Source organism: Phaenicophaeus curvirostris, chromosome 1, assembly GCF_032191515.1.
Source record: "Phaenicophaeus curvirostris isolate KB17595 chromosome 1, BPBGC_Pcur_1.0, whole genome shotgun sequence".
Taxonomy (NCBI): Eukaryota; Metazoa; Chordata; class Aves; order Cuculiformes; family Cuculidae; genus Phaenicophaeus; species Phaenicophaeus curvirostris.
The window spans coordinates 80,231,252-80,244,489 of NC_091392.1; the positions used below are offsets into that span (position 1 = coordinate 80,231,252).

Here is a 13,238-nt window from a genome sequence, read left to right on the forward strand (position 1 = left end):
TAGCGGCCCTCCAGTACCTGAAGGGGCTACAAGAAAGCTGAGAAAGGACTTTTTACAAGGGCATGGAGTGACAGGATGACGGGCAATGGTTTTAAATTGGAGGGGGGAAAATTTAGATTAGAAAATAGGAAGAATTTCTTCACAATGAGACAGGTTGCCCAGGGAAGCTGTGGATGCCCCTTCCCTGGAATTGTTCAGGGCTAGGTTGGATGGGGCCTTGGGCAGTCTGATCTAGTGGAAGGTGTCCCTGCTCATCGCAGGGGGATTGGAACTACATGATCTCTAAGGTTCCTTCCAACCCAAACCATTCTAGCATTCTGTATGATAAGAAAATTATTTAGAGGGTTGAAAGCCAACAGGCACTGCCAGGGGTTTCCTAATAAACCACACGTATCTTCCAAGTTATTCAACGTGACAGAAATCATGGTCTGCACCTACACCTGTGGTATATTTTCAGTAGAAATCATTCATTTGCAAGCATTAAGCTCTACCATCCTTGCCAGTGCTAATTTCAACATCCTATCCAGGTTATTCTGTGACTAAGCCATGGTTGTTATTACCATCATCATCTGGAAAACTCCTGCCTTGAGAGAGAACCACAATGGATCACTAGTGTCCCCAGTTTCCCCGAACTCTAAAAATAAATGTGTTATGAGTGACCCCAGGAGAGACATTAAGTAAATCAGTCATGCAATTAAATACGGTAAGTACCCAAACGTGGCTTGAGCATGATGACAATGACAGGAACTGCAGTGCTATTCCTGCCATTGAGTGACGAAGGTAGCCTTTATAACATATTCACAGCCCAACCTTCTCTTCAGCCAGACCTGCAAACTCCAGGCAAGATTCCGTTGATGTATGGAATATAGTATACGTACATGAGCCAAGTCAGACAGTTTAAGCTGTTTTACACATTAAAAGACATACCATATATTCAGAGAACTTGGTAACAGATCTGCTCCAAGCCCTCAAGCACACACCTGACACTTAGTTGCTTCAGCTATAGCTGTGCTTGACAGCTCTAGTCACCCCACTGGCTCCTCAAACTGGTTTGTCTGAGCAGTGGGCACGCATCCTGCAACCAAGCTCTATCTGCATGGCAAGCAGTCTCCTCGCCTGGGACATGCCACATGCACACAGTGGCTGTGGAGCAAAGGGCAGGAATAGAAACACGTTGACCATTTTTAGTCCACTGGCACTTCTTACCAGCATTTTTCCAAACCTCTACTATCTAAGTATCCCCAGAGGAAAGAGGATACTACTCGCAATGAAGCAGCCATCAGTAATCAGTGCTGAGAACTCCTGATCTACGAGGACATTCAAACAACATCTCTCACTTTAGCTTTAAGTTAACCCATTCGCTGGAGGACAGTGACAGTACCCATCATCAGGGATAACACAAATCTATCAGTGCCAGTGCTATAAAACAGGTTTACCAGATCTGACTTACATAGTACTTAATCAGTACATGTAATCCTGACCCAGTACACAGTGGTGCTGTAGAGGACAGCCTGCAGCAAGGGAAGGATTGGGTGGAAATGATGCAAAGCTGGAAGGGACACCTCCCAACAAGGAGAAAAGTACAACTCAACCCAGCAATGCCACCCTGCTGGAGGCAGCAGCATTTGACACTGGGGAAAAAACTAGAGGAGCTATGTTTGCTGACAAACGTCCCCTTCAGGCCCTAAGGAAGGGGTTAAGACAAAAATAGTAGGGCATGAAAATACATTATTGGGAAGCCTAAGTTAAAAACAGCATTGAAAACAAACATGCAAGCTTCTGCTGAAATGCCATGGGGGTTAGGAAGCATTTTTGCTTCCCCATCACCTCCATCAGAGCTGGATACAGTACCAATTAACCTTTTATTTTGTCTGTACTTTCTAATGCTATCAGGCCAAATTCTTCCTCTTTGCCTCTGTGCTTTCCTGTGAATTCCTCCCTCCACACTTTCATGCATGGGACAAAATAAAACCCAGCAGAGCAGGAAACTCCAAAGAGAGTGGAAACAATTTAAGCCTACACAGGGGTTTCTATTAAACCTCCAGCTAAATAATTTAGTAGCTTGGCAGCAGCTCTGTAAATTGGAGTGTGTAAAAAGCAGACCACCACCAGGTCTGCACAGGATGGAAGTAAATTCAATCCAGCACCTAAAAACATCCTACCTAATGAGAGACAGTGGCAAGGGGCAATAGCCAGTCAGAAACCTGCCAAGAGCCAGCACGTCTCATTAAACTGAGCAGTGTGGGTACCTGGGCAGAAACCTCCCCTGGTGCTGAAGTTCTTCTCCACAGGCAGGTTCTCCACACAGACTCATAGTGCTGTGCAAGAGGCAAAGCTCATGTCTACCAAGCTCTGAAACAGAAAATCCAAAGACCCCTATTTCTCGCCATTCCATCTGGTGACTTACAGGCTCCTTGTGTAAATACTAGTAATGTCCACTTACTGGAGGAGAACACAGAGTTTGGCTGACCTGCAAAAGAGAGAAGAAATGCAGAGGGGCCTTCCAAGGTTTTTTGGTACTTTTGGACACATTCACAAAGGCTATTAAAAAAAAAAAAAAAACAACCAAAAACACCTGCCTCACAAAAAAGAGAAAGGGTGGAAGTGAGCATTTCCTATAGTTTCCCTACACCTAGTGTTCAAGTTTGTCTGCTGCAGGAGGCCACAGCAGCTGCACGGCCAGCAACACAACAAGGACTGAAGTTGAGTAATTGTGAGGAAAGGCCAATTTTCACTCAGACTCAACCCAGTCTTTTTAACTAGGCATAAAAAAAAAAAAAGCCAAAAAAAAACCCACTAAAAAAAAACCCCACATGTTAACTCCCGTATATAAATGCCAATTCCTCTTTGCAGCTTTCCTTCAAGCGGGCCTAAATACACATTTACATCCTTCCTGCCTCCTCCTCCTCCAAGTGAGCTCCTCTAGTGCCAGACCTCGTGCTTTTACCTCTCCTGGCACGCAGTCCCATTCCTCTGGCACTCAGACAGGGCCTTCAGTTGTAGGACTTGGAGGGTCAGCCCTACTTACCCACCACAGAGACCAAAATTGTCCTTTGGGAATTTGCAATGAAGAGGGAAGGCGCTTAAGAATCTGCTTCATTCTCATCTATTTAATTCCATGCAGTAGCAATAAAAAACATCTGGAAGTGGGGAGCTTAGGCAAAGAGTATGCTCACTTGCCTACAGCCAACCAAGTCCATGCTTTTCAAGCCACCCTCAAGGGTCAGAGGAGTGAATTTGCCTTTTCTGAGCAGCTTCCATTAAATCCCACCTCCCATACATGAAGCCCTGCCACAATCTCCCCCAAAAAACACTTGCACTTCAGCCTTTTTGCCCACCCCAGGCTAAGAAGCTCTCTGGAAAGCCCAACAAGATGCCCCAGAGGCAGCAGCTCTTCTGCTGCCCTACAACCATCTGCAAGTGTTTGAGCCATTGTTTCTGCTCTGCTTGCTTCAAGCTTCCTACAATGCCAGGCCACCACGGCTGTGGGCAACTCCCTCATCGGCAGGTCACCACCCTGTACCCATAAGCCATGCCAGATGTGGGGCTGTGCTGTCATCACCACTGAGATTTCACCATCACCTCCAAACATCACCACTGAGTAAGCTGTCATCACCCCCAACATACAGGTACAGAAGACTTTAGAGTCAAAAGACTGGACTTGAAGCCTGTTAGGAAGCAATGGAAGAAAGCTTTCCAGTACCTGAAGAGGGCCTACAAGAAAGCTGGGGAGGGACTATTTACAAAGGCTTCTAAGTGATAGGACTAGGGGCAATGGAAATAAACTGGAGAGGGGCAGATTTAGGCTAGACATAAGGAAGAAGTTCTTTACCATGAGAGTGGTGAGGCACTGGCACAGGTTGCCCAGGGAAGCTGTGGCTGCCCCATCCCTGAAGGTGTTCAAGGCCAGGTTGGATGGGGCCTTGGGCAGCCTGGTCCTAGTGAGAGGTGTCCCTGCCCATGGCAGGGGCGTTGGAACTAGAGGATCTTTAAGGTCTCTTCCAACCCAAACTATTCTATGAAAACCAGAGGGCAAAGCTCAGACACAAAGTTCCAGTCCTAATTCTCGTCAAAACAAGATGTTCTGCTCAGCCTGGACTTGAGGAAAAAGGTTGTATTCTCAGTGAAGGGGTGAGAGTTCCTAATGCACATTTTCTTTCTTTCAAAAAATAATTTGTCCTGTTAAAACAGCTAACCTGAGGCTAGACATTCCCAGAGCAGAAGGCAGGATTTTTCCCCTTCCTATGTCAAAAAGGATGGAAGAGTTTTTTTCACTTTTTCTTTTAGGTGACATAGCATGACATACTTATTTTGTGCAGCTAGTGACATTCAGAATTTGTATCTGTTTCTGTTTCAAAGCACATGACTCCTCCGTGGTTCAGCAGCAGCAGGACACTAATTTATGCCTCAGCTTCTCATTTTAAAAATGAAATTACATTCTACTGGGCTTTTCTTTCCTCGAACGTAAACAAATTCATACTTACTTCCAACAACAGTGCAAGATGGTTACTACCCTTCCTCTTAAAAAGGCTCCAGCACAGCACCTCCTGCTACACCATTCATATAGTCAACCAGTAAGGTCTCCTCTGCATTACACAGGCCCATTTGTAACACCACACTGATGAAACACAAAAACAATTGAGGGGTCTTTCAGACATCTTGCACACCACAAATTCTTGCATTCATTTTAGAATTCTTCTTGGCCCACACTGCCAAGCAGAATAAAGACATTAATTTAGCCCACAAAAAGACTGAGGTCAGCACTGGACACTGCCCAACTCTTTTCAAGAGACCACACTGAAAACAAACCAGTGCCCTTACTTCTTACCTGGCATAGGTTTATAGCACCTCTGTCACGGGCATGTAAGTCTCCTGAGCTCTCAGGAACACATCATCTGAGTTCAATGACGGAGACTGAAAATTACAGCTAGACACATTTTCTCTGTTCGCAGAACATGCAAACACAATCAGAAGTTCTTTAAGCTTGAAATCAAATTTTTAGAGAGGCGCTGCTGACATTCCTAACAAAACAAATACATCTCATAAAAGGATGCTCTGTTATTCCCAGCTTCTCCACTCCCTCCTTAAAATGCCAACAAGGCAAGAAGACATTTTGCTTCCCCTCCACTCAGCAACAGTCTCCAAAAGCTCAGCTAGACATCCATTTGTCCCATGTCCCTCTGCCCTAATGATTTGCTGCTAGCTCCCATACCCTATGGCTGCCACTCAAAAAAACCCACACCATTTTGAGTGCAATCCTCATTCCAGAGAGTTCACTTGCTAGAACAGTGCTCCAAGCACAAACCAGCCTTTCCCTTCACCTTGTCAGGTGCCTGGCTGGGGTTAAATGAACTCCTTCCTGCAGCTGCACAAAAACCACATCAGAAAGCAACAGGCAGGAACATGACTGCATGGAATATTAGTCACGATATGCTGGTGTGAAAATTCTTCTCAATCAATGCACTTAAAACTGAAGACAGCTCCTCTTTCTGTACTGCTTGAAAACAAATGTGTTCAATGAATGGGGTTTTTTTTCCCCCTCTTCCTCTCGTGCTTTGATAATATCACGCAAAGTTAGCACAGTAGATTGTGATGACTTCCTGATGAGGGGAACATCCTCTGTTTCTTTCACTTATCCCACACACCGCTAAGTGATAAACTTACTGGGTAGCATCTTTGCCAAGGTAGAAAACCAGAAACACCCAGCCAAGGATCACGCGTCCTCTTCAGCATCAGTCATGAATACAGGTCTCAAGAGTAGCCTTTCTCCACACCACTATCAGGTAGACAATTATAGTTTAAGTCTTCCTTATCACATCCAAGACCTAATCCCATGCCAAAATGTTCTTTTTGCTCCCTCTGTAATTTGTCGTGGCTGTAAACAACTGCCAAGGGTTACTCTGTCTAAGCACTGCACAGATCAGAATCAAGTTAGAGAACGAAAGAAATCATTTTGATCAGCTCTAACATTGAGTAATATTTATTAGTTTTAGTTCTAGAAATATTAATTTAGTAATGTTAACAGGCATACTAGGGCCCTTACTTATTTCAAAGGATCCACAGCTAAATCCATACCTGGTCCCCTCGATCTATAGTACCTCATAGTATGAGGTACTGCTAACATCAAGATTTAAACATTTTGGGAGGCCCTGGGTTGCACAGAAGAATTCAGAATTAAAAATCATTAGAAGATTCATACCTGAAATTAGCTTTTCCACCTTCTTGCGTATTGCGTTGTTGGACAGAATATGTCTGTTGCTACCTCACAGTCTGACCTCCACAGCCCATGCCTCTCTCAGCTCAGACTTAAGCCTTCCCTGCCTGAAAGCCCTCAGCATCCCTTTGCCAAATGGCAGCCCCCCAAGTTTAAGTTATGGCTGCTATCACTAACTGTTGCTAAAAAAAGAGTCCTAAAGCTACATTTAAAACAATACCTACCTCTCACCCAGCACTAAGGAACAAGTAAGACTTCCAAGCACTTGAAAAAATCGGGGCCCCATTTCACAGAGGTGGGAGAACACTGAGAACAAAGCCCAACAACCAGCAGCCATCTGGAATGCGGTACTGTAGAAATTACAGTCAGCTATCCAGCTTGGGGTACGCATCATATCACAGTCCTGTTCTACTGGACTTTCTTTACTAAAAACTTCTCTCAACACCACAGCTGCTTATTATCCTTTACTTCCAAAACAGATAAAATATAACACAAGCAAGCGAAACTCATGACACAGTTTGACATTACACAAAATCCAACGTGACCCCAGGCTGCAAATCAGCAGTCCTACCCTCTTCCTTCAAATTAGCTTCATGATCACAGGCTCAGCTCTGCAACTAAGTCAGCAGGGGAGAACAAAACAAGTCTAGTCTTCTCAGGTGCTCTCTTCTTCAGCTGTTTGGTCTTCTATGCCATCAGCTTGCTTGACTGACCTATCAGCCTGACAGTCACAGAAGCGGCAGGACCACCACGAAGAGAGAAGCACCATCTCTCCCACTGCATGTGTTCTTAGATCTTACCTCAGTGTTTGCTGTGGCTGTGTCAGATTTTTAAACACACAACAAAATTCAGGGGGGAAGAGGGGGAAGAAGTATCCAATTTTATCAGTAAGTTTTCTAAATTGTCATAAAAAAAAGATGATAGTAATTTCTAGCTTATTGGTTTTAACAGGTAAGAACATTGTTTAGAGCAATCTAAATTTCATAGAACAATCTACATCTGCTGAAAAAGTCATCTCTAAAATTCAACAAGACTAAAAACAGGTTACGTTACATTCAAAGCAGTAGAAATGCTTCCATATCTCTCCTAAATGAAGAAGTTTAAGGAAAAATAAATAACAAAAAAACACCCAGACAATACATAAGATAAATTAACCTCTGTGCACAGAGTCCTCACAAAAACTCTCTTTTGCAGAGTACAACTTCACAGAAACAAATAAGAAACTTCTAGCCTGTCTTTAATTAGCTGATCCTGGAGAAAGACAAATCTGTATGTTACAGACAGAGCTGTTGTTTAAAAGATAACTTGCATAACTTATTTCAGACTACCTAATAATTCTGCTAGAAGACATAGCCTTCAGTTTCCTCATTTCCTGATCTTACACTGCTACTGTATTATTCATTCAGAGCATTCCTATATCCAGCCAGAGCCTGAATATTATAGACCAACAGCACCTGCACACGTTTTATACCACTAGGGTTTTATTTTATCATAAATTTCAGTTCTGTATTTTCAACATGTCAGAATGACTACTTCTAAGTTGGCTTTCCTATCAAGAAGAAGCTTCAATTTGAAGAGAGATGACAGGTATCATTAATGAGACGTTTCTCAGAAAACACCACCATTTTGCATTTCAGAGTGAAAAGGTGCCATCTTAAATCATCAACATCATTATGTTTGCAAGCCATCTGATCTAATTATATTATTCACAGCCTCACACTTGGACCTGTTTGCTATAGGTTTTCTTTTACAGATGTCCTACAGAAGGTCTCTCAAAATTTTTCAAAAGGGGATGCTAATCTTTGCCACATTTAGTCAGGGTTAGACATACTAGAAGAAAGATTTCCCAGAAGAGAACACTACTTAAGAAGAAAAAGCTCTTAAATCTATTCTCAAAGAAGGCAAAGGAGCTGAGTTTTAACCATTTCCTACAGTTCGTGGAGGGGTAAAAGCATTATTTAGGACTCCCCCTCTTCTTTTGTCAGACAAATACGGGTTCAAGCACCATGCTGCACTTACACAGTCAGTACAACAACATTTGGCTGCATCAGATCTACCTCCCATGTGCTGTGCAGATGGGCTGTATATACGCAAGAAGGCTGAAGCATGAGATGTGCAGGGACACAAGATCAGCAGTCAGTAATCATGGATTCCTGGATATCTGACAGCCTGAGTGATGCTTTTGCTCTCTCCCCAACAACCACAGCTCTCACGTGAAGTGTCCAAATCAACAGCTTCTCACCAGGGAAATTCAAAGGTATATCAACTTAACAGTGTTTGGCAATCAAACAGATTTTTGACAATCAAAAAGATTTTTCAGAAGTTTTTTAAGCTTTATATCAGCTCTTTCATGTTCAAACAGGTCATGAAATGAGCCAAGTACATCCCAGTGATGATGAGAAAGTGAGGACCTACTTCCCAGAAGAGCCACCTTCGAGACAACTTCACCATACTTCCACAGTGCTGAAGCTCGAATGTCCCAGCACTTTTCTGGAGGTCAAAACATCTGATAGTAATGTTTGGCTTCATGAAAGCCTCAAGGAAATCTTGAGCACTGTAAATCATTTCCATAACAAGTTTTTCTGAGGCTATAAGCTATTGTTTGAAATATGATAACAGGAGTCCACACCATCACCAAGGAACTATGATTCAGATAAAAGTTCAGTGAGAGAGCGGTGGTAACTCTAACCCACTCTGCACATCCATCTTTATCATATAGAGCTGGAGTGGCCTCAAGCTTCAGGTAAGGCTGCATAGTTCAGTCTCCCTGTTCATGTCAACAAGTAGATCTTCAGAACAAACTGATTAGAAGAGAAAAGGCATGTGAAAATTTACACCATGACCTAGCAGGAGAAATTGTAATTGAAAAGTATGTAGTTTAAGTCAGGCATAATCAAGGATTAAATTGCATGGTCTGGATTAAGCAAAAGGAAAGGTTACGACCCAAGAATCTTTTCTGACTTTAAAAACTCATTATAAATTCCTTGACATATACTGCTGTTGTGTTGATTTTTATTTTTATTTTGGAACTACCTGAGCACCTTTTTTAGCTGAAATTCATCCGATTTGGAATTTTATTGTTTAGATCATTTGCCACTCCTTGCAACTGCTCTTCAGATATGTCACCATCTGTTCTGGTTAAAAAAAAAAAAGAAAAAACAAAAAAAAAACCCACAACCCTAAAATATTTCTTATTTCTTGTCCATTTTACCACAGTTGGGCACAGTTCATACACTTGATTACAGGGTATTCTACTACACTATAATGCAGCATTTTATCCAGGTTTCCAGAGGCAGATGACGCATCCAGTCAGGAACAACACCCACATGAATTAATTACTCGTAAATGGTATGTTCCATACCCCTACAACAGTGTTGGAATAATGGCTTATAATGTTCTTATATAGAAACATTCATGCCTCAATGGCACAGAAACATTAAGGAAACCTTTCACAAAAAGCAAGACAGACAGATTACTAGTACTAGGGCTTTGTAATACTTTCAGCATGAAGTCATCTATGCAGATCACATCTGATTGTTATCAGAACGCTAATTATAGGGCTGCTAACACGAGGTCAACTCCACTCCCTCAGCCTACCACCTAGCATCTTTAAGTCATCAGTACAACTCCAAGTATTTGCAAATACTACTGGTTAACCTATCTATAAGGATCATCAAACTGCTGAACAGCTTTTAGCTCACATTCCTGACACCTACCCACCCCCAATTCTCACTTAGGAGCAGAGTTGACACTTTGAAAATTTCAGTTCAACATTGAAACATGAAGCAATTTTTAAGAGTGTAAGCCTGTACAGTGACTTTTCCTGCACCAAGACAATCCAGTAGGGCAGGAGTAGACCATTTTCAAGCTACACGAATTATTTGGAAAGAGAAATCACACCACTTTCGGTCTTCATTTGACTAAGCTGAACACAAAGATCTTCTAGCTTCCTCCCAGAGGTTCTCAGAACCACTCCCCAGGCATCCTTACAGCCCTTCTGTTGTACTATGAACTCGCCTTCCTTGAACACAGCGAAAGCTTCACACCGCGTGTCAGATGAGATCATCTCACAGCCTTGTGAAATACAATCAGTATGCTCCTGTTTCTCATGGGAGTTCCTTGTGTGATACACCCCAAAATGATGCTTACTTTCTTCATACCTCAAAGCTGTTTCATGCTCAAATCCAATGTAAAGTCTGCTAACTCTCGAATGGACATCGGTGTTTCTTACTCCTACTTGAAGATCTATAATGTTTAGGGGAGGGGATGTGTTTTGTTCTGTTATTGTTGTTTGGGGTTTTTTTCCACCTGGGGAAACAACACTAGAATAAGAAACCCAATTCCCTAGTTTAAACAAACTGCGAGAAGAAACTGCACAGTATTCCTCTGGCACCTGATAAACATAAACTCTATGTACAAAATTTGATGAAAATGTTAATGTAAGGCCTAGCACACTAGATTTCCGATCTCTAACACTGGTCCCTTAAGCACCTACATTCATTCTATAATACAAATCTTTCTGACCACTAGATGCTTGATTAAGTTTAATTTTCTACTCTTTCTTAGAAATCTGGTGGTGGAAAGGATTCCAGTTTAGATTTTTTTCTCAAAAGGCCATAAGAAACCAAAGCACAAGAGAATGGAACATGCTGGAAACGATTTCACACATATATTCTAGGAGCGAGAGATGAGTATTTTTTACAATATTAAATGAAGCACTGCATGTTAACACAACAGGTTTCAGGCTGTCACAAATGCAAACAATCTTTCATCTTCCTTAATAACTGCTAGATCACTTCATAAAGTTTGTGTGCAACAAAGCAATGGCCATCTGCCTTGGGCATACATAGCAAGACATTCATTCTATGTATTAAAGTAATAATCGTGAAGCTTTTCCAAAGGCAGTTTCCTATTTTGATGCTGGCTGTTTAAGGTATCACCCCACCACTTGAGAATTCAAACTATTTGCACATCAGGCTGGAGAACAAGCAACATCTACTAAAGGACATGAAGGTAGTTTCCAGCTTAATAGCCCTGCGCATCTATTTCTGCGTTATGCTGCTCATCGAGTTAAAATTCATCTTTATAAATAATACCTCATCACAGAAGAGAGGTCAAATAAAGAGCCTGATTGACCGCCACAGTTCTCCTCAATTTTATAATTCCAAGGTGCCAAAGACTATACTTCCGGTACTGTTCCTTCACAGAATGTTACATTCCCTAGCTTTTCAAACAAGCATGGCTGCACAGCATTAAACCCCCTGAAAATAAAATTTCAAGCCAGGTTCTTCTCCATTCTACAAATGTTACATCCCAGGGAATTCCCAGGCCTCCTTCCCTGGATTTGGAGCATTGCCAATTTAACTCTGTAAAGCAAAAGGCTCAATTTTGCTTGAAAGTTAACACAGCTTCATCTAGAAAGTCTTTATTTGTTGTGTCAAAAGAAACCTATCTCCGTTTTCACTTTTGCCAGGCTTTCTTTTGATCCCGAGTCCTTCCTTTTAATGGGATGAAAGGTTACTAGTGGTCTGATCCATACAAGCACCTTGAACAAAGGCCTGAAGTCAAAGTAGCACTTTGGACTTGATGAGGTTACTCATATTTTGCTGGACTATCTGAGTTTAGTCAGAAGATGTGTCATTCTCATGGCATGTCTGCTGAAAACAGGTTTCACCACCTACAGGGAAACCAAAACTAACAGTAATGGCCACAAACACCATACTCATCAGAATACTAAAACAAAGAAAACCAAAAAATGAACAAAAACCATCTCCACAAAACTTGCCCTACATTTGTGTCCATTCTCCAAAGGGACGCTGGTCAACTGTGGCTGCAGCATTGGAGGAATCCTAGATGTTCCAAATCTTTCTGCTTGGAGAGGGATGAAGCTAAAATGAGTGACTGTGGTGTATCACCCACTACAAACTATGAATGCTTGCAGCACACACCCCAAGTCTAATTGCTGCCTTGTTAATAGGATCCTACACTGCATCGACACAGACCCCAGCCAGGCAATGTCTTTCTAAGATGTATGGCCCAGCATTCATTCATTCCTGGTGATGGAACTGCTTCCTGCACTTAAAGAGCTTTTTCCTTGTATCACCACCCTCAACACACCCTGTCCTTTAATCCCCACAGGGGAATATCAAAACTTTACAAGTTGCCTACCACTGCCAGTCCTCTCACCTCTGTAACGAGATGGGTTCAAAGCCACAGGTCCTGCCCACAGCAAACCCATTCTTCCCTCAGTGTGGAACAAAACCATGTTGATGACCTCTGCAGGCCGCATTTCCCCAGCACATTTTCCCACTACGTGACAGGTCTTTTCAATTAAAAAAAAAGCCTTAAATGTCACAGAAACAACGTAGTTGCCATAAAGGTCAAAAAGCTACAACACATTAATAAAAAATAAACTGAAATTCCTAAATCCCCAAATCGTTGGGCATGTTTTACTTCATGCGGATGGAGACATAAATGGCTGAATCACAATTTATTAGTCTTAAATGCATAGGATAAGCTAAAATGTGCCAATACGTAATGCCTGCATAAACAAATGCTTTTCTTGATGGTGTGTCAAACGCACTAGACTTGTTTGCTTATATAAAATAATGATTTAACTCCTACCCATAATTGTAAACAGCTGAAATGTATTACAGAGACACCATGTGATGTATGTGTGGCTTCAAACATCATTTACTTGTGAAATATTAAGGGATGTATATTTGGACATGTTAACTACATACTAGAGAAGCCCATTACAATTACTTTTTGCAGCAAGCTGGTAAAAAAAGAAAAGGGGAAGAAAAACCCCAAATAAAACTAACTTAACACTTCTTATTCTAAAATATTTGTTCAAAATAATGAGCCATTCCCTCAAAGGAATTTACAAGAATGAAACAAGCCATACACTGTCATTTGCTATATGGCAAACCAATTACTGATACTAATGCCTACCTGGACAAAAATTTGTTTAACTATTCCACCATCACATTTGCTTAGAATAGAAAAGTAATGTTTATTATCT

The 13,238-nt window shown here is 41.8% G+C and overlaps 1 protein-coding gene across 2 annotated transcripts in view; it reads right to left on the reverse strand.

Moving 5' to 3' along the window:
- Positions 1-13,238, reverse strand: part of BORCS5 (BLOC-1 related complex subunit 5) — a 111,702-nt gene that overhangs the window by 4,188 nt on the left and 94,276 nt on the right. The window lies entirely within an intron of this gene.